This window comes from Bos grunniens, chromosome 1 (genome assembly GCF_055505025.1).
Source record: "Bos grunniens cultivar Pamir isolate PY7600 chromosome 1, Bosgru_T2T1.0, whole genome shotgun sequence".
Classification (NCBI taxonomy): Eukaryota; Metazoa; Chordata; class Mammalia; order Artiodactyla; family Bovidae; genus Bos; species Bos grunniens.
Genome location: NC_141165.1, coordinates 5372059 through 5393467, shown reverse-complemented (window position 1 = coordinate 5393467; position 21409 = coordinate 5372059). Strand labels below are relative to the sequence as shown.

Below are 21409 nucleotides of genomic sequence, written 5' to 3'. Positions count from 1 at the left end.
CTATAAACATGCTTGCTGTCGGTCTGTCCTTCCCCACTTCCCCCCTGGTGGGAGCAATCGGTGCTAAGATACTGATGCCTTTCCCTTCCCCGAGGCAATCTCAGCAACTAAGTGAAAATCCTGTTTCAGCACAGCTGAGGCTTCAGCTGGGTGTCTGAGGAAGAAGCAACAGAGGCCATTACCTGGGTTGGAGAAGGGAAGCAGAAAAGGCCTGGGGTATGAGGCCCGGCGTGCCCACTGGGCCCCAGGAGATGGGGGCTGGTACTGAGGCCTGAGCAGGGCGAATCTGCAGTCTGGGCCAGCCCAGAGGGTGCCTGTCTGGTCTGCGGGGTGCAGGTGGGGGAACCAGCCAGGGGGTGGCCACCACTGCGGAACCAGAGGGCTACGGCTCAGCTGGGGGCACCTTGCACTCAGAAGCACCCCCTGCTCCAAGCAGAGGGCTCTTATTTGACCCTACGGAGATGAGAAGAGAATCCTGGTGATGCCTGAGGTTGAATTTCCCACTGGACAGGTAGAGGCAGAAGAAGGTAAGTGCTTGGAAAACCTCATCACATTGGAAGAAAAAGACACAGGGAGGAGATTTAGTCTAGTCCTGGGGAGCAGGGACTCTTCAGCCTGGAGCTCTGGGTTTAAATCCTGACCCTGCCTCTTACCAACTGTATGACTCTGGCCAATTTCTTTCTCAATTTAAAAAAATGCTATTGAAGTATAGTTGATTTACAATGCTATGTTAATTTCTGCTGTACAGAAAAGTGATTTAGTGATGTGTATGTGTTAGTGGCTCAGTCACGTCCAGCTCTTTGTGATCCCGTGAACTGTAGCCCAACAGGTTCCATTGTCCATGAATTCTCCAGGAAAGAGTACTGGAGCGAGGAGCCATTCACTTCTCCAGAAGATCTTCTCGATGCAGGGATTGAACCTGGGACTCCCACATTGCGGGCAGATTCTTTACTATCTTGAGTCACCAGGGGAGCCCATATATATATGGGCTCTATATTTAGCCCTCTATATTTAGCTGTTTTGATATTTCTTTATTTCACAATTTATCTGTGCAGCTGAATTTATATTTTAACCTTATATGTTGCATGCACACACATACACACACACACACGCACACACACACACACACACACACACGTTTTAAGGTATTAACAGAAAATCTAAAAATGAAAAAGAAACCCTAAAGGAAAATAAAGTTTTTTGCAGTAGTCATGTATGGATGTGAGAGTCTCACACTTTAAAGTCTCACACTTTAAAGAAAGCTGAGCACTGAAGAACTGATGCTTTTGAACTGTGGTGTTGGAAAAGACTCTTGAGAGTCCCTTGGACTGCAAGGAGATCCAACCAGTCCATCCTAAAGGAGATCAGGCCTGGGTGTTCATTGGAAGGACTGATGTTGAAGATGAAACTCCAATCCTTTGGCCACCTTATGCAAAGAACTGACTCATCTGAAAAGACCTTGATTCTGGGAAAGATTGAAGGTGCAAGGAAAGGGGACGACAGAGGATGAGATGGTTGGATGGCATCACTGACTCGATGGACATGAATTTGAGTAAACTCCAGGAGTTGGTGATGGACAGGAAAGCCTGACATGCTGCAGTCCATGGGGTCACAAAGAGTCAGACGTGACTGAGTGATTGAACTGAACTGAACTAAGTTTGTGTATAATCTGGGTTAAACACATGAGCTCTGGGTTCCTGGCTCCACCATGACCCAGCTGTTTGTTGGACCTTGACTGGTTACCTTCACTCTCGTTGGCTTTACAAGTTCCTCAGCTGTAAAAATGGGATAATTACCATACCCAAATCAAGGCACTAATTAAGGATTAAATGAATTAATACCTGTAAAGCAGCACTCAGTAAACTCAGCCCTAACATAACAATATTGAGCAGCTTTGCTGCTGTTGTTGTTCAGTTGGTCAGTTGTGTCTAACTCTTTGTAACCCCGTGGTCTGCAGCACGCCAGGCTTCCCTGTCCTTCACCACCTCCCAGAGTCTGCTGAAACTCATGTCCATGGAGTCGATGATGCCATCCAGCCATCTCATCCTCTGTTGTCCCCTTGTCCTCCTGCTTTCCATCTTTTCCAGCATCAGGGGCTTTTCAAATGAGTTGGCGCTCCACATCAGGTGGCCAAAGTATTAGAGCTTCAGTTTCAGCATCAGTCCTTCCAATGAATATTCAGGATTGATTTTCTTTAGGATGGACTGGTTGCATCTCCTTGCGGTCCAAGGGACTCTCAAGAGTCTTCTCCAACACCACAGTTCAAAAGCATCAATTCTTCTGCGCTCAGCTTTTTTTACCTATCAGCTCTCACACCCGTACATTACTACTGGAAAAACCATAACTTTGACTATACAAAACTTTGTTGGCAGAAGAATGTCTCTGCTTTTTAATATGCTATCTAGGTTGGTCATAGCTTTTCTTCCAGGGAGAAAATGTCTTTTAATTTCATGGCTGCAGTCACCATCCACAGTAATTTTGGAGCCCAGAAAGATAAAGTCTCACACTGTTTCCATTGTTTCCCCATCCATTTGCCATGAAGTGATGGGAACAGATGCCATGATTTTGTTTTCTAAATTTTGAGTTTTAAGCCAGTCTTTACACTCTCCTTTTTCACCTTCATCTAGAGGCTCATTAGTTTCTCTTCACTTTCTGCCATAGGGTGGTATTATATGCATTCCTGAAGTTATTGGTATTTCGCCCACAATCTTGATTCCGGCTTGTGCTTCATCCAGCCCGGCATTTTGCATGATGTACTCTGCACAGGAAAAAGACAACGGCAGCTCACTCCAGTATTCTTGCCTGGGAAATCCCATGGACGGAGGAGCCTGGTAGGCTGCAGTCCATGGGGTCCCTAAGATTCAGACACAACTGAGTGACTTCACTTTCACTTTTCACTTTCATGCATTGGAGAAGGAAATGGCAACCCACTCCAGTGTTCTTGCCTGGAGAATCCCAGGGACGGGGGAGCCTGGTGGGCTGCCATCTATGGGGTCACACAGAGTTGGACACAACTGAAGTAACTTAGCAGCAGCAGCTCTGCACAGAAGTTAAATAAGCAGGGTGACAACATACAGCCTTGATGTACTCCTTTCCCGATTTGGTACCAGTCTGTTTTTCCATGTCCAGTTCTAACTGTTTCTTCTTGATCTGCATACAGATTTCTCCAGAGGCAGGTCAGGTGGTCTGGTATTCCCATCTCTTTCAGAATTTTTCAGAGTTTGTTGTGATCCACACAGTCAAAGGCTTTGGCATAGCCTATAAAGCAGAAGTACATGTTTTTCTGGAACTCTCTTGCTTTCTCAATGATCCAGCAGATGTTGGCAATTTGATCTCTTGTTCCTCTGCCTTTTCTAAATCCAGCCTGAACATCTGGAAGTTCACAGTTCACCTACTGTTGAAGCCTGGCTTGAAGAATTTTGAGCATTACTTTTCTAGCATATGAGATGAGTGCAATTGTGTGGTAGTTTGAACATTCTTTGGCATTGTCTTTCTTTGGGATTGGAATAAAAATTGACCTTTTCCAGTCCTGTGGCCACTGCTAAGTTTTCCAAATTTCCTGGCATATTGAGTGTGGCACTTTTACAGCATCATCTTTTAGGACTTGAAATAGCTCAGCTGGAATTCCATCACCTCCACTAGCTTTGTTCATAGTGATGCTTCCTAAGGTCCACTTGGCTTCACATTCCAGGATGTCTGGCTCTAGGTGAGTGGTCACACCATTGTGATTAACTGGGTCATGAAGATCTTTTTTGTACAGTTCTTCTGTGTATTCTTGCAACCTCTTCTTAATATCTTCTGCTTCTGTTAGGTCCATACCATTTCTGTCCTTTATTGTGCCCATTTTTGCATGAAATGTTCCCTTGGTATCTCTAATTTTCTTGAAGAGATCTATAGTCTTTCCCATTCTATTGTTTTCCTCTATTTCTTTGCATTGATCACTGAGGAAGGCTTTCTTATCTCTCCTTGCTATTCTTTGGAAGTCTGCATTCAAATGGGTATATCTTTCCTTTTCTCCTTTGCCTTTAGCCTCTCTTCTTGTTATATTCAGTTCAGTTCAGTTCAGTCGCTCAGTCATGTCCGACTCTTTGCAACCCCATGAATCGTAGCACGCCAGGCCTCCCTGTCCATCACCAACTCCCAGAGTTCACTCAGACTCACGTCCATTGAGTCAGTGATGCCATCGAGCCATCTCATCCTCTGTCATCCCCTTCTCCTTCTGCCCCTAATCCCTCCCACCATCAGAGTCTTTTCCAATGAGTCATCTCTTCGCATGAGGTGTCGAAAGTACTGGAGTTTCAGCTTTAGCATCATTCCTTCCAAAGAAATCCCAGGGTTGATCTCCTTCAGAATGGACTGGTTGGATCTCCTTGCAGTCCAAGGGACTCTCAAGAGTCTTCTCCAACACCACAGTTCAAAAGCATCAATTCTTCAGCACTCAGCCTTCTTCACAGTCCAACTCTCACATCCATACATGATCACTGGAAAACCATAGCCTTGAGTAGTCGGACCTTTGTTGGCAAAGTAATGTCTCTGCTTTTGAATATGCTATCTAGGTTGGTCATAACTTTCCTTCCAAGGAGTAAGTGTCTTTTAATTTCATGGCTGCAGTCACCACCTGCAGTGATTTTGGAGCCCAAAAAAATAAAGTCTGACACTGTTTCCACTGTTTCCCCATCTTGTTATATTACTCAGCTATAAAAAAGAACACATTTGAGTCAGTTCTAATGAGGTGGACGAAAGTGAGCCTATTATATAGAGTGAATTAAGTCAGAAGGAGAAACACCAATATAGTATATTAATGCATATATATGGAATTTAGAAAGACAGTAATGAAGATCCTATATGCAAGGCAGCAAAAGAGACTCAGATGTAAAGAACAGACTTGTGGACTCTGTGGGAGAAGGGGAGGGTAGGATGATTTGAGAGAATAGCATTGAAACATGTATATTACCATATGTAAAATAGATGACCAGTATAAGTTTGATGCATGAAGCAGGGCACTCAAAGCTGGTGCACTGGGACAACCCAGGGGATGGGGTGGGGAGGGAGGTGGGAGGGGTTTCACGATGGGGACACATGTGCACCCATGGCTGATTCATGTCGAAGTGGCAGAGACCACGGCAGTATTGTGAAGTTACTATCCTCCAGTTAAAATAAATACATGAGCTTCTTTAAAAAGGCCAAAGCTTTCAATTATTTACAAATTCATATAGTTGATACAGTTCATTAAATATATTCTAACCATACTTGATATACAAAATTATATATATCTTAATTTTTTATAAATATTAGATATATATCCAATATTATGCCCTAATTTCACATATATCTTAATCATATATTTTAATAAATAATACATATTGACATGCATCTAATTTTAAATATATTTTAGCCATATATATTATATATCCTTATATATGTACAAATCATATGTATATTTTAATCACATATATGTTATTTTACGTGTGTCTGAGCCACCAGGGAAGCCTTTTATATGTGTGTGTGCATGCTAAGTCCCTTAAGTTGTGTCCAACTCTTTGCGCCCCTATGGTCCGTAGCCCACCAGACTCCTCTGCCCACAGGAATTCTTCTCCAGGCAAGGATACTGGAGTGAGTTGCCATGCCCTCCTCCAGGAGGTCTTCCTGACCCAGGGATTGAACCTGCATCTCTTATGTCTCCCACATTGACAGGTTCTTTACCACTAGCGCCACCTGGGAAGCCCTTATACGTATTCATATATACAATTATATATCTTCTAATTTTAAACTTCAATATTGCATATGCATGTGTGTGTGTGTCGACAGATGAAGACACATACATTAGGATGTATGTAATAACCTCAGATATGCAGATGACACCACCCTTATGGCAGAAAGTGAAGAAGAACTAAAGAGCCTCTTGATGAAAGTGAAAGAAGAGAGTGAAAAAGTTGGCTTAAACCTCAACATTCAGAAAATTAAGATCGTGGCATCTGGTCCCATCACTTCATGGCAAATAGATGGGGAAACAGTGGAAACAATGGCTGACTTTATTTTTCTGGGCTCCAAAATCACCGCAGATGGTGATTGCAGCCATGAAATTAGAAGACGCTTACTCCTTGGAAGGAAAGTTATGACCAACCTAGACAGCATATTGAAAAGCAGAGACATTGCTTTGCCAGCAAAGGTCTGTCTAGTCAAGGCTATGGTTTTTCCAGTGGTCATGTATGGATGTGAGAGTTGGACTATAAAGAAAGCTGAGCACTGAAGAATCGATGCTTTTGAACTGTGGTGTTGGAAAAGACTCTTGAGAGTCCCTTGTACAGCAAGGAGATCCAACCAGTCCATTCTGAAGGAGATCAGTCCTGGATGTTCACTGGAAGGACTGATGTTGAAGCTGCAACTCCAATATTTGGCCACCTGATATGAAGAGCTGACTCACTGGAAAAGACCCTGATGCTGGGAAAGATTGAGGGCAGGAGAAGAAGGGGACAGAGGATGAGATGATTGGATGGCATCACCGACTTGATGGACATGGGTTTGGGTGGACTCCCGGAATTGGTGATGGTAGGCCGGCCTGGCGTGCTGCAGTTCATAGGGTCGCAAAGAGTCGGACACAACTGAGCAACTGAATTGAACTGAAAAGACATATACATTAGGATATATGTAAAATTATGACATACTATTGAAGTTACCTGTGCACAGTCAGGGCAGATGGAATACAGTCTGGCCGGGAAGGAAAACCAGGACTGATGCTGTTTGCGCCGCAGGCCCATGTGGGTTTCTGAGAGCACAGCACCACCGCCTGTCTCCCTGTGGAACTACAGGTGAGTATCGGAAGATCGCCCTAGGAAGGGCGTGTGCTGAGGCTGCTGCTGCCGAGTCGCTTCAGTCGTGCCCGACTCTGTGCGACCCCATAGACAGCAGCCCACCAGGCTCCTCCGTCCCTGGGACTCTCTAGGCAAGAACACTGGAGTGGGTTGCCATTTCCTTCTCTAGTGCATGAAAGTGAAAAGTGAAAGTGAAGTCGCTCAGTCATGTCCGACTCTTAGCGACCCCATGGACTGCAGCCCACCAGGCTCCTCCATCCATGGGATTTTCCAGGCAAGAGTACTGGAGTGGGGTGCCATTGCCTTCTCCAAGGAAGGGCATGTGAGCCCTTTTTTATTTATTACTGAGTGCCTGCTATGAAACTGGCACCGGGAGACGCTGAGAGCATGATTTCCACTGACGATTTCCAGTCTGAAGCCTCCTTGAGTCCTCTGGGCCCCCAGGCAAAGAACATCAGCATGAGAAACAGGCCGAAACTGAGGACTGGCACTGGGGAGTCCCACAGAGCCAGGACAGCGATGCTCAGGCCTAGATGGTTGCTGCTAGAAGAGAATACGGGACTAGTGTTTTTTTCCCCAAGAGAAGCCAGAAATTCAAATGTTGGTGTGCTGTTCAGTCTCGAAGTCGTGTCCGACTCTTTGTGACCCCGTGGACTGCAGCACGCCAGGCCTCCCTGTCCATCACCAACTCCCAGTTTGCCCAAGTTCATCTCCATTGCATCTGTAATGCTGGCCGACCATCTCATCCTCTGCTGCCCTCTTCTCCTTCTGCTTTCAATCTTTCCCAGCATCAGGGACTTTTCCAGTGAGTCAGCTGTTCACATCAGTTCAGTTCAGTTCAGTCACTCAGTCATGTCCGACTCTTTGCAACCCCATGAACTGCAGCTCACCAGGCCTCCCTGTCCATCACCGACTCCTGGAGTCCACCCAAACCCATGTCCATCGAGTGGATGATGCCATCTATCCATCTCATCCTCTGTCATCCCCTTCTGCTCTAAATCTTTTCCAGCATCAGGGTCTTTTCCAATGAGTCAGCTCTTCGCATCAGGTGGCCAAATATTGGAGTTGCAGCTTCAACATCAATCCTTCCAATGAACACCCAGGACTGATCTCCTTTAGGATGGACTGGTTGGATCTCCTTGCAGTCCAAGGGATTCCCAAGGGTCTTCTCCAACACCACAGTTTAAAGGCATCAATTCTTCGGTGCTCAGCTTTCTTCAGTCCATTCTCACATCCATACATGACCACTGGAAAAACCATAGCCTTGACTAGACGGACCTTTGCTGGCAAAGTAATGTCTCTGCTTTTTAATATGCTGTCTAGGTTGGTCATAACTTTCCTTCCAGGGAGTAAGCGTCTTTTAATTTCATGGCTGCAATCACTATCTACATTGATTTTGGAGCCCAGAAAAATAAAGTCTGACACTGTTTCCACTCTTTCCCCAGCTATCTGCCATGAAGTGACAGGACCAGATGCCATGATCTTAGTTTTCTGAATGTTGAGTCTTAAGCCAACTTTTTCACTCTCCTCTTTCGCTTTCATCAAGAGGCTCTTTAGTTCCTCTTCACTTTCTGCCATAAGGGTGGTGTCATCTGCATATCTGAGGTTATTGATATTTCTCTCGGTAATCCTGATTCCTGCTTGTGCTTCATCCAGCCCAGCATTTCTCATGGTGTACCCTGCATATAAGTTAAATAAGCAGGGTGACAATATACAGCCTTGACGTAATCCTTTTCCTATTTGGAACCAGTCTGTTGCTCCATGTCCAGTTCTAACTGTTGCTTCCTGACCTGCATACAGGTTTCTCAAGAGGCAGGTCAGGTGGTCTGGTATTCCCATCTCTTTCAGAATTTTCCACATCAGATGACCAAAATACTGTAGTTTTGGCATCAGTCCTTCCAATGGGTATTCAGCGTTGATTTCCTTTGAGATTGATTGACTGGTTTGATCTTGCAGTCCAAGACACTCTCAGGAGTCTTCTGCAGAACCACAGTTCAAAGACATCAAATCTTTGGCACTCTGTCTTCTTTACGGTCCAGCTCTCACAACCATACGTGACCACTGGGAAGACCATAGCCTTGACTACGTGGGCCTTTGTCGGAGGAGTAAGGTCTCTGCTTTTCAGCATGCTGTCTAGGTTTCTCATCGCTTTCCTGCCAAGAAGCAATCATCTTCTGATTTCATAACTGCAGTCACCGTTCACAGCGATTTCAGAGCCCAAGAAGAGGAAATCTGTCACTACTTCCACCTTTTCCCCTTCTATTCGCCATGAAGTAATAAGGCTGATGCCATGATCCTAGTTTTTTTAATATTTAGTCTTAAGCTGGCTCTTTCACTCTCCTCCTTCACCCTCATCAAGAGGCTCTTTAGTTCTCACTCCAGGAGGTCTGACTCTATGTGACTGACCACACCACTGTGGTTATCCAGGTCATTAAGACTTTTTTTTATACAGTTCTTCTGTGTAATGTTTTTTTTGTCTTCATTTTTTAAAATTAATTTATTTTTTATTGAAGGATAATTGCTTTACAGAATTTCACTGTTTTCTGTCAAACCTCAACATGAATCAGCCACAGGTATACATATATCCCCTCCCTTTTGAAACTCCCTCCCATCTCCCTCCCCGTCCAACCCTTTTAGGTTGATACAGACCCCTGTTTGAGTTTCCTGAGATATACAGCAAATTCCCTTTGGCCATCTATTTTACATATGGTAATGTAAGTTTCCATGTTACCCTTTCCATACATCTCACCCTCTCCTCCCCTCTCCCCATGTCTATAAGTCTACTCTCTATGGCTGTTTCTCCACTGCTTCCCTGTAAATAAATTCTTCAGTACCATTCTTCTAGATTCTGTATGTATGCATTAGAATATGACATTTACCTTTCTCTTTCTGACTTACTTCACTCTGTATAATAGGTTCTAGGTTCATCCACCTCATTAGGACTGACTCAAATGCATTCCTTTTTATGGCTGAGTACCATTCCATTGTGTATATGTACTACAACTTCCTTATCCATTCATCTGTCGATGGACATCTGGGTTGCTTCCACATTCTAGCTATTGTGAATATTGCTGCAATGAACAATGGGGTACATGTGTCTCTTTCAATTTTGGTTTCCTCAGGGTATATGCCTAGGAGTGGGATTGCTGGGTCATATGGTTTTTGTTTTTTTTTAATGGGTTGTACCTTTTTATTTTTTTATTGAATGATAATTGCTTTACAGAATTTTGCTGTTTTCTGTCAAACCTCAACATGAATCAGCCATAGGCATACGTACATCCCTCCCTTTTGAAGTTGTGGTACATATACACAATGGGATATTACTCAGCCATAAACAGGAACACCTTTGAGTCAGTTTTTATGAGGTGGATGAACCTAGAACCTATTATACAGAGCGAAGTAAGTCAGAAAGAGAAAGATAAATATAGTATTCTAACACATATATATGGAATCTAGAAGAATGGTACTGAAGAATTTATTTACAGAGGGGCAATGGAGAAACAGACATAGAGAATAGACTTATGGACATGGGGAGAGGGGAGGAGAGGGTGAGATGTATGGAAAGAGTAACATGGAAACTTACATTACCATATGTAAAATAGATAGTCAATGGGAATTTGCTGTATATCTCAGGAAACTCAAACAGGGGCTCTGTATCAACCTAGAGGGGTGGGATGGGGAGGGAGATGGGAGGGAGTTTCTTCTATGTATTCATGCCACCTCTTCTTAATATAATCTGCTTCTATTAGGTCCATATCATGTGGACCTAACCATATGTTAGGTATGTTAACAGTATGTTATTGTGCCCATCTTTGCATGAAATGTTTCCTTGGTATCTCTAATTTTCTTGAAGAGATCTCTAGTTTTCCCCATTCTATTGTTTTCCTCTATTTCTTTGCAATGTTCACTTTAGAAGGCCTCTTAACTCTCCTTGCTATTCTTTGGAACTCTGCATTCAGATGGGTATGTCTCTCCTTTGCCTTTCACTTCTCTTCTTTTCTCAGCTATTTGAAAGACCTCCTCAGGCAACCATATTTCCTTTTTGCATTTCTTTTTCTTAAGAAAAAGAGTCCTTTGAGGCAGGTCATTATGTATGATTATAGTAACAACAGCAACGAAAAGCAAGTCAAAGAAACATTTCCAAAATGGAGTCAGAATTGGTTCTTCTCTGCAGCACAAGTGTATTAATATGCCCAGGAGCGAAACTGCTGGATCATGTTGCAACTCTACTTTTAGTTTTTTGAGGAATCTCCATACTATTTTCCATAGAAGCTGCACCAATTTGCATTCCTGTCAAGAAGGTGGGAGGGTTCCCCTTTCTTCACATCCTCTCTAGCATTTGTTATAAAATTTATTACTTCTACTACTATACAGTATGCATTCCTTCTACACATAATACATGTTTCTGGCAAAACTGGCATTCTGAAAAATTAAGCACTGAAGCATTATGGAGAAAAACATGGCTGTGAGTGGATTACTTAGAACCTAAGCAACTTTGTCACCAAAGCCCTACAAGAGAGATCATTGTTACCTTGAAATCATTACCTTGGCAGTTTTCCCTGATGTCTAGAGGCTGCCTCAGAAGATATTGGTAAATGCACAAACACACCATGTGGGGATTCTGGATGGCATTCTGAGACAAGCAGGGGCTCTCCCCATTCACTGAGCCAGTGGCTGCTCCTACATAGGGTCAGCAGAGAAAGGGGTACAACCATCAAGCAGGGTGCAAATCATGCAGGCGTTCATTGTCAGTTTGCTTCAGATGGAGCTGAAAAGGCTTCTGCCTGGGTAGTAGCCATCTGAGAGCTTTGCCTTTTGTTTCCTGCAGAGGTTTTTAATTCTGCTTATATAACCTGGCTCCCCCTGCCTAGGAAAAACTGTGTATAAACCAACACAATTGCAACCAATTGGACAAAGGAATATCTGCTATAGCAAAATATAATTGCTCTGGGAAAATGGGGAAACAATCATATTTTCAGTTTCTACTGAATAAGTCAGTTTGAGATCCTGAATTTGATATCATGACACGTTTCACACGTGGACAAAGAAGGTCAGCGGCCACGTCAACAAACAAAGGATGCTGAGGCCATCAAGCCATCAAGCCAGCAGCCACCGCAGCCTGCCCTGACTGTGTACCCTGAGAGGATTCAGATTGGAGAAAGGCAGGATACTGGCTCCAGGTAGCTGAGATACATATTAAAAGATGACTTCAGTGAGCCCAGACTCTTGCATCTTCATATACATAGGAAAGCACTAAATTCATTAACTTGAAATGTCTGGCTTTTCTTTAATTAACAGTAATCTTTTGATGTTACAACTACCTGAATTTTGTTGCCAAAATCCTATGCATCCTAGCTTCTTCCTTAGCTCTTCAGAGCAGTTCCCTCAGAGCCATCTGTGAGACTGTCTCCCAGGCTTAAGTCCTCAAAACGTCCACCAAATAAAATATAACCTTCAACTTTTAGGTTGCAGTTTTTTTGTTTTTAAATCAGCACACCTTTGGGAATTTGTAGAGTGGAGGCACTTTTAAGTGGCTACCCAGAAAGAGATTGTGAGTGCTATTTTAGATATCAGCAAAGGGGATGCCATAATTAAGAAAACAATTAGGATCCTGTCACCTATCATCTAGTCCCAAGAACTTGTTACTTCCTGTGCTGGAAACAACATAAACAATTCTTTCTTTGTCACAGATCCTACAATCAGTTGGCATACTTAACTACATTGTATAATAAAAAATTTGTTTAAATTACGACATAGAAGTTACTAGGAGATAGAAAGCATACCAGTAATTTGAATAGGAAAATTAAATGTGATGAAATGCTAGCTCTTAATAGATGGTAAACTATTACAAGACAATTTTTAAGGGTTCTCAGTCCTACAGACATAGTGTTAACCAAAAACTGGGTTTTCCTCTTGGTGGGTGTCGAGCCAATAGGCACAACCAAACCAAAGAGCAGAAGAAGGAAGAATTTATTATTAGTTGAAGCAAGTAAGGAGAATACCAAAGATCTTTCCCAAAGCAGTGTCTCCCTGAACAGCAAAATTCGGGAAGTGTTAAGCTCAGGGTACATGTATATTCATGAAGGGGCTTGAGCAGAGGAGAATTCAGCATAGAATTTTGACCAAGGCTGACAGAGTCCAGGCTTTAGTTAACTGAAGTAAGGAGAGTCAATGTCATTCCATCCTCCACCTGTGTGAGGGGTCTCTGTTTCTGCAATCAAAGATATATGTTTATGAATATCCTTTGAGGAAGTACTAGGACTCTGATTTATCACTGTACTATTGTTTGGCTGCCTCTTTTCTATTCCTTCATGCCTCTGTTCCCTTAAGATCGTTAATTGCCAAGATATGTTCAAGGGCAAGCAATGAGGCCAGGCTTTGATTATAAAACGTTTTGGGCCAAAAATGACTTCTCTTATGTCAAGAAAACCATTCCTTGTTCTCTTTGTCTGGGGACCCCCTAACCTATCTGCTTATAGTAGCAATTTTGCAGAAAGCAGTTACTCCTTCTGTGGCTGAGAGAATGTGAACAAGGACCATCTGAGAAACTTAGGCGAGAGCCACAGGCCCTGGAAGGCTGAGCTGCAGGTCTCTTTGCAGACGGTGCATTTGCACGGGGGTGTGCATCCTATCAGAGCAACTTGCTGGAGGGCCTGGGCAGGGACTGGCCCATATGAGAAACCTGTCTCCAGCCATCACAGCATGCGCTTGATCTCACCATCTACATCACGTTCAGGTGTGGATGAGACCCGTTGGGTGTCATTCATTGGGTGCTGCTCCTTGAATACGAGTTCTTAAATTAGAGAGCTGTTGATTAAAGAGACAAGTCATCAGCTTCCTTTCCCCTCCCCCATCACACCCAACATACACCCTATACAAGACAGGTATGGGATGGCCACTACAGAAAACCCCATTCAAAAGTAGGTGAGAAAGGGGAGCTACTGCGCACACTTACTCTGAAATCCAGCTGTCTCTGTAAGCAGCTCTTTGCAGGAAACTGCCCTCAGTGGGAGTCCCTTTCCTTCAGCAGAGCTGTATTGTCACTGCTTTCAAACCAGGCACCCCCACGCTCTACGCATCTCTGGCCCACGCACACCTTTCAAATCTTTTAATCATGCAACGCTTTGCCTCACTTGCTGGTTCTTTCCATAGACCCAGGAAGTAGAAAGGAAGAATAAGTAATTAACAGATGACCAGATCTCTTTCCTCACTCTCTCTTCGGTGATCTCACGAATTGTGTGAACAAGATAATATCTCGACGGACATCTCAAGGAGTGGACAAGCCTGCCCAAAGTGGGGCATGGCAACAGCCCTGACCTCCTATCTCAGCGATCAACTGAGATGGATCTAGGGTGGCTGTTTGAAGCAGGATCTCAGTTCCACAGCCAAGGATTGAACCCAGACCATGATGGTGAATGCACCAAATCCTAACCACTGGACCCACCAGGGACGGTTAGCTAGGAGCAGAGCCCGGGCTCTTTGTCTGCTCTGAAGAAGGAATTCAGCAAAGAGAAGGAAAGTCGTGAAATCAGTAAAGTGTTTATCAGGAGGAAAAAAAAAAAAAAGTACCTGCAGATGGACACGCAGGGGAGTTCAGAGAAAGAACCGAGGGCTTACACAGGGGAGGTTCTTCTGGGTTTCCTTTGGCCAATCACCTTACTTGTCTGGCATTGAGTCCACGTGTGATCTGGCTCAGGGCCCTCCTCTGTGTGCACGTGCGTCTTTTAGCCAAGATGGATTCCAGAGCGAGGGTCTCCGGGAAATTGACCGAACACGTTACAGCGCGACTCCCACTCCCTTCTCTGACCCCTGAGAAACCTTTCTGCACACGTGTCGTATGGGAGGTCTCCTTGGCCTCAAAGATGAGAATCATGTGGTCTCTTTATCTTTCATCCAAGCAGGACTCGGCTCCTCCTTGCCCCAGCCGCTAACTTTATCGTGAAGTATCTGTCCATAGGAGACAGATTCCAGCTGCTCAGCCTAAGACCCGTCTATCTCTTCTCAAAGGATTATTCCTCTTTTCCTTTTAAAACTTTTAGGTTCAAACAAAATCTTCGGAGGTGGTTTTGGTTACATTGAGTCCACCATCTCTACTCCACTTCCAGCATTCTGGTTAAAAGCAACTTTTCTTTCTACCAACATTTGTCTCTCTCTTGAGTATTGATTTTTGAGTAGCAAGCAACCAGATCTGATTCAGTAACTTCTGGGCCTCCAATTCCTTATCAAGACTCAATCCTACTCTCAGAGGGTTGGGTCCTTTGAATTCCAAATTCTGAAGCACGTCTGGCTCCAAGGATGTGGAAAAGGATGGTTGGCCCACACTCACAGACCGTAAGAAAAGGGCCTGGTAAACTCTCACATTGCCCATTAATAATAGAGATTTTTCACATGCTGCTGTTGTGGCTTCTGTTTCCCCACAGAGATCAGTCTCCAGGAAGTGAGATTCCAAGAAGCTCAGAGGCAAGCCTGTTCCAGGACCACACTTTCTGCCTCTGCACTGACAGATGATTCCCTGAAACAGCCACAAGAGTAACAAGCTTGGTCGAGTGGAGTAGGGCAGAGCCTTGGCAAATGTCTTATATACTCCAGGTGCTGTGCCAAAGGCTTCATCTCATCCAACCTTCCATGAGGTAGGGACTACATCCCATCTGCATTGGCCCACTTGTACCCATTTAGATGAGGAAACTGAGGATTACAGATATTGCAGGGTGCTCAGGTTTGCCAACTAGAAAACTGTAATAAAAATTCTGACATGACTTTCTCTGTCAATTTTCTGGTCTTTGCTATTCTGGTGGAAATTTAAGATGCTGAACTCTCAACTTTGTTTCATGAAAAACTAAATGTGTAAGACTGTTGGATTGTTACAATGTCGATTTCCTGCTCAGATACTACACAGTAGATTTGCAAGATGCTGCCATTAGGAAAAACTGGGTGAAGGGTATGTGGAATCTTTCTGTATCATTTCTTAAAACAACATACTAATTTAAAATTATTTCAAAATAAAAGTTTAATTTAAAAAAACCTGAAACTGTCCTACAAAGATGGTTTCGCTAGACTCCTTTTATACCTTTATGAGAGACAATGCCTTTGGCAAAGCAATGAGTAAACTGAAGGGTGAGGTAATAATGATGGTTTATTTCATTATTACTTCATTGAACTATGTATTCCATCCACCTTCTGTTTTCCTATCTTAGTATTGCTTGAGCATAGATTGGAATTATTAATAATTAAGTTATAGAATGATACAATAGCAAAATATTATAACACAGAGAGAAGGATCCCCAAAGACTGCTTAGATACTAAAAGGTCGCTTTGATCTCTAAAAAGATCCAATAGACCCATATGATAATTGCTAAGTAGAATGATAGGTTTTAGATAGATAGATAGATAGATCAATACATGATAGATAGGATTTTTTTTTCTTGGTTCTTTGAAACAACTTAATGAAGAAGAAAAGTCAGTGAAATATCAATCCATACAAATAACTGAAATTCCTCGATAAAGCAACTCAGAAACTGAAATGGGGTCTAGTAGCCCATAACGGTGTCCCTAGGGTTGAGATAGAATCCAAACCCTTAGCTTGGCCAACAAGGCCCCACGTGCCAGCCCCTGCTGCTTGCCACCTCCCTGGACTCTCTGCATTGTGACCTTCTCACTGTCTTTGCTCTGGCCACACTGGCCTGCTCCTCCATCCTGTTCAGTCTTGTCTCAGGGTCCCAGTACAAGCTGGCCCCTCTTTCTGGAGGCCTGCCTTTGCTGACCACCAAGCCTGGGTCAGTTTCTTTTTCATAAGCTCTTACAGGATGGAGTTACTACCTTTGGGGTATTCCTCTCCACCTGTAACTGTTTATTCACGAGTGGATTTTTTTTTTATTGGAGTCTGTCTCCCCTGGGAGGCCAAAGTCCCTGTGAGAAGAAGCCTGTTCCCATTTCTACACGTTATTGCATCCACAGCCAACAGCAGTCACCTGCCTCCTCCCTGAGACCCTAAAATTATGAAGAAGAACAAAGTACAGGCCAGAGGATCAAAATGGCAAGACGTGGCCCGAGGTAGCTGCAGACCTCCACTGTTGACTCATGTCAGAATTTGTGCTCATTTAAAGGTCAGGGATCTCCAAGAAACCCAGAGAGTCCCAAACAGGATAAACCCAAGGAGAAACACCCCAAGACACATATTAATCAAATTAACAAAGATCAAACACAAAGAACAAATATTAAAAGCAGCAAGGGAAAAACAACAAATAACACACAAGAGAATTCCCATAAGGATAACAGCTGATCTTTCAATAGAAACTCTTCAAGCCAGGAGGGAATGGCAAGACATACTTAAAATGATGAAAGAAAATAACCTACAGCCCAGATTATTGTACCCAGCAAGGATCTCATTCAAGTATGAAGGAGAAATCAAAAGCTTTTCAGACAAGCAAAAGCTGAGAGAATTCTGCACCACCAAACCAGCTCTCCAACAAATACTAAAGGATATTCTCTAGTCAGGAAACACAAAAATGGTGTATAAACTCAAACCCAAAACAATAAAGTAAATGGCAACGGGATCATACTTATTAGTAATTACCTTAAACGTAAATGGGTTGAATGCCCCAACCAAAAGACAAAGACTGGCTGAATGGATACAAAAACAAGACCCCTACATATGTTGTCTACAAGAGACCCACCTCAAAACAGGGGACACATACAGACTGAAAGTGAAGGGCTGGAAAAAGATTTTCCATGCAAATTGGGACCAAAAGAAAGCAGGAGTCACAATACTCGTATCAGATAAATTAGACTTTAAAACAAAGGCTGTGAAAAGAGACAAAGAAGGTCACTACATAATGATCAAAGGATCAATCCAAGAAGAAGATATAACAATTATAAATATATATCCACCCAACATGGGAGCACCGCAGTATGTAAGACAAATCCTAACAAGTATGAAAGGAGAAATTAACAATAACACAATAATAGTGGGAGACTTTAATACCCCACTCACATTTATGGATAGATCAACTAAACAGAAAATTAACAATGGAAAAAAAAACAAAAACAAAAAAACATGTATCTATAAAGCTCACTAAAGCAAAGCACAGTAAAATGAGGTATGGCAATAAAAGGCGTTAAATTTATCAAATAAAAAAAAAAAAATAAAGTGCTGAAAAATTAAAGCTGTCAAAAAAAAAAAAAAACAAAGTAGGGGCAGTATTCTTTAACAATGACAATATCATAAAAAACAAAGAAAGGCTGTAAAAGTGTTCCAGATTAAAAGAGACTTTATCAACATGACAATGAAATGCAATATCTGATCCTGGACTAGATCTTGTACTAGAAGGAAAAAGTGCTAAAAAGGACACTGAGGGTCAGTTAACAGTATTAGAATACAGACAGTAGATTTAATAAAAGTATTTTATCCATGTTAAATTACTGAAGTTGACAACTGTACTATTACAGTTATTTACCGAATATCCCTATTCTTAGGAAATTCAGAAATATGTACTGAAGTATGTGGGATACTTCATGGGAATAAAAACCATGATATCTGCAGCAGGCCTTCCAAGAGTTTAGAAAAAAACTTTTTGGGTGGGGAGCAGACAAATAATAAAGAAATGGGGTGAAATGATAAAAAAAAAAAAAAAAGAAATACACACATAAAATAACTGGAAAATCATAGGTTATTCAAGAAAAATCTTAAGAGCAAGGCCTTTCCTTGCTTATCAAAAAAAAAAAAAAATAAAATAAAGGTCAGGGATCTTTTAACACTCAATTTCGAATTTCTGGCTTCTCTTGTTAAAAAAAAGTTCTGTGACCATATTGCCTTGAACTGCCTAGAGCTGAGCAGTGACAGCTCCGGTTAGGAGAGGAACCTACTCTCCAACTCAGACGTCCACTCCCAGCCTGCTTCTCATCTCTCCTTCTTGCCTCACAGATGGAGCTGCAAGCCCCATAGAGCTCCAAGGAGGCTTGGCACTGTGAATCACTGTGCTCTTTAGGGATCCTGGTCAGCATTTTAAGAGAACGTTTGTTGAAAGAGTAAATCAGGACTCCCCTGGCAGTGCAGGAGACAGTTTTGACCCCTGATCCGGGAAGATCCTACATGCTGTGGAGCAACTAAGGCTATGAGCCCCACCTCCTGAGCCTGCACTCTGAGGCCCGGGAGCCACAGCTACTGAGGCATGCTACAGCCTGTGCCACGCAACGAGAGAAGCCACCGCAGGGAAAAGCCCACATACTGCAGTTAGAGAAAAGCCCGCACAGCAACAAAGACACGCCTCAGCCAAAAATAAATAAATAAAATGATTTTTTTTAAAACGTGGTAAACTGGAGAATGGAAAGGCAAACCATCAGTAATCTTTCAACAAGAACCCCACGAACAGTATGAAAGGCAAAGAGTAGTAATAATTATTAATAATTAAGTCATAGAATGATACAATAGCAAAATATTATAGCACAGAGAGAAAGATCCCCAAAGACTGCCACCAGAAGATGACCCAGAAGATGACCCCCTAGATCAGTAGTGTGCAGGTGCTCCTGGGGAAGAGTGGAGAAAGAGCTCCAGGAAGAATGAAGAGGCTGGACCAAAGAAGAAAACACTCAGTTGTAGAGGTGTCTATTGGTGAAAGTATAGTCCATTGCTGTAAAGAACAATATTGCGTAGGAACCTGGAATGTTGGATCCATGAAACAAGGTACATTGAACGTGATCAAGCAGGACATGGCAAGATGAACATCGACATTTTAGGAATCAGTGAACTAAAATAGATGGGAATGGGTGAATTTAATTCGGATGGCCACTATATTTACTACTGTGGGCAAGAATCCCTTAGAAGAAATGGAGTAGCACTCATGGTCAACAAAAGAGTTTGAAGTACTTTGGTGAAATCTCAAAAACAACAAAATTATCTCCAAAGCAAACCATTCAACATCACAGTAATCCAAGTCTATGCCCCAACCACTGATGCAGAATAAGCTGAAATTGAACAGTTCTATGAAGACCTACAACCCATTCTAGAACTAACACCAAAAAAAAAGATGTCCTTTTCATCATAGAAGATTGGAATGCAAAAGTGGGAAGTCAGGAGATACCTGGAGTAACAGGCAGGTTTGGTCTAAGAATACAAAATGAAGCAGGGCAAAGGCTAACAGGGTTTTGTAAAGAGACCACACTGGTCATAGCAAACACCCTCTTCCAACAACACAAGAGAAGACTCTACACACGGACATCACCAGATGGTCAATACCAAAATCAGACTGATTATATTCTTTGCAGCCAAAGATGGAGAAGCTCTATACAGTCAGCAAAAAAAAAAAAAAAAACCAGGCGCTAACTGGGGCTCAGATCATAAGCTCCTTATTGCAAACTTCAGACTTAAATTGAAGAAAGTGGGGAAAACCACTGGGCCATTCAGGTATGATCTAAGTTGAATGAAGAATAGATTCAAGAGATTAGATCTGATAGACAAAGTGCCTGAAGAACTATGGATGAGGGTTCATAACATTGTATAGGAGGCAGTGACCAAAACCATCCCGAAGAAAAAGAAATGCAAGAAGGCAAAATGGTTGTCTGAGAAGGCTTTACAAATAGCTGGGGAAAGAAGAGAAGCAAAAGGTAAAGGAGGAGGGAAAGGATATACTGAACCGAATGCAGAGTTCAGAGAACAGCAAGGAGAGATAAGAAAGCCTTCTTAACTGAGCAATGCAATGATAGAAGAAAATAATATAATGGGAAAGACTAGAGATCCATTCAAGAAAATTAGAGATACCAAGAGAACATTTCATGCAAAGATGGGCACAATAAAGGACAGAAAAGCAAGGACCTAAAAGAAGCAGAAGGTATTAAGAAGAGGTGGCAAGAATACACAGAAGTACACAAAAAAGGTTTTAATAATTCAGATAACCACAGATAACTGGAGGTTAGTGACATTGTACAGGAGACAGGGATCAAAACCTTCCCCAATAAAAAGAGATGCAAAAAGGCAAAATGGCTGTCTGACGAGGACTTACAAAAAGCTGTGCAAAGAAGAGAAGCAAAAGGCAAAGGAGAAAAGGAAAGATATACCATTTGAATGCAGAGTTCCAAAGAATAGCGAGGAGAGATAAGAAAGCCTTCCTCTGTGATCAGTGCAAAGAAATAGAGGAAAACAATAGAATGGGAAAGACTATAGATCTCTTCAAGAAAATTAGAGATACCAAGGGAACATTTCATGTAAAGATGGGCTCAATAAGGGACGGAAACGGTAGGGATCTATCAGAAGCAGAAGATATTAAGAAGAGGTGGCAAGAATACACAGGAGAACTATACAAAAAAGATCTTCACGACCCAGATAATCACGAGGTCTGATCACTCACCTAGAGCCAGACATCCTGGAATGTGAAGTCAAGTGAACCTTAGAAAGCATCACTACGAACAAAGCTAGTGGAGGTGATGGAATTCCAGTTGAGCTATTTCAAATCCTAAAAGACGATGCTGTGAAAGTGCTACACTCAATATGTCAGCATATTTGGAAATCTCAGCAGTAGCCACAGGACTGGAAAAGGTCAGTTTTCATTCCAATCCCAAAGAAAGGCAATGCCAAACAATGCTCAAATTATCACACAATTGCACTC

The 21409-nt window shown here is 42.6% G+C and overlaps 2 long non-coding RNA genes across 3 annotated transcripts; one reads left to right on the top strand and one right to left on the bottom strand.

The window, feature by feature from the left end:
• Positions 1-103: 103 nt before the first annotated feature.
• On the top strand, positions 104-21406 carry LOC147378881 (uncharacterized). Its single transcript, XR_015164200.1, has 2 exons — positions 104-527; positions 15233-21406. It is a non-coding gene; the product is annotated as an uncharacterized LOC147378881 (long non-coding RNA).
• Positions 12765-15482, bottom strand: LOC147378882 (uncharacterized). Of its 2 annotated transcripts, none has more exons than XR_015164169.1 (3): positions 13768-15482; positions 13531-13619; positions 12765-13023 (listed from the first exon to the last, which is right to left on the bottom strand). It is a non-coding gene; the product is annotated as an uncharacterized LOC147378882 (long non-coding RNA). The 2 variants fall into 2 exon arrangements; XR_015164188.1 differs by having other exon boundaries at positions 14382-15324.
• Positions 21407-21409: the final 3 nt, after the last annotated feature.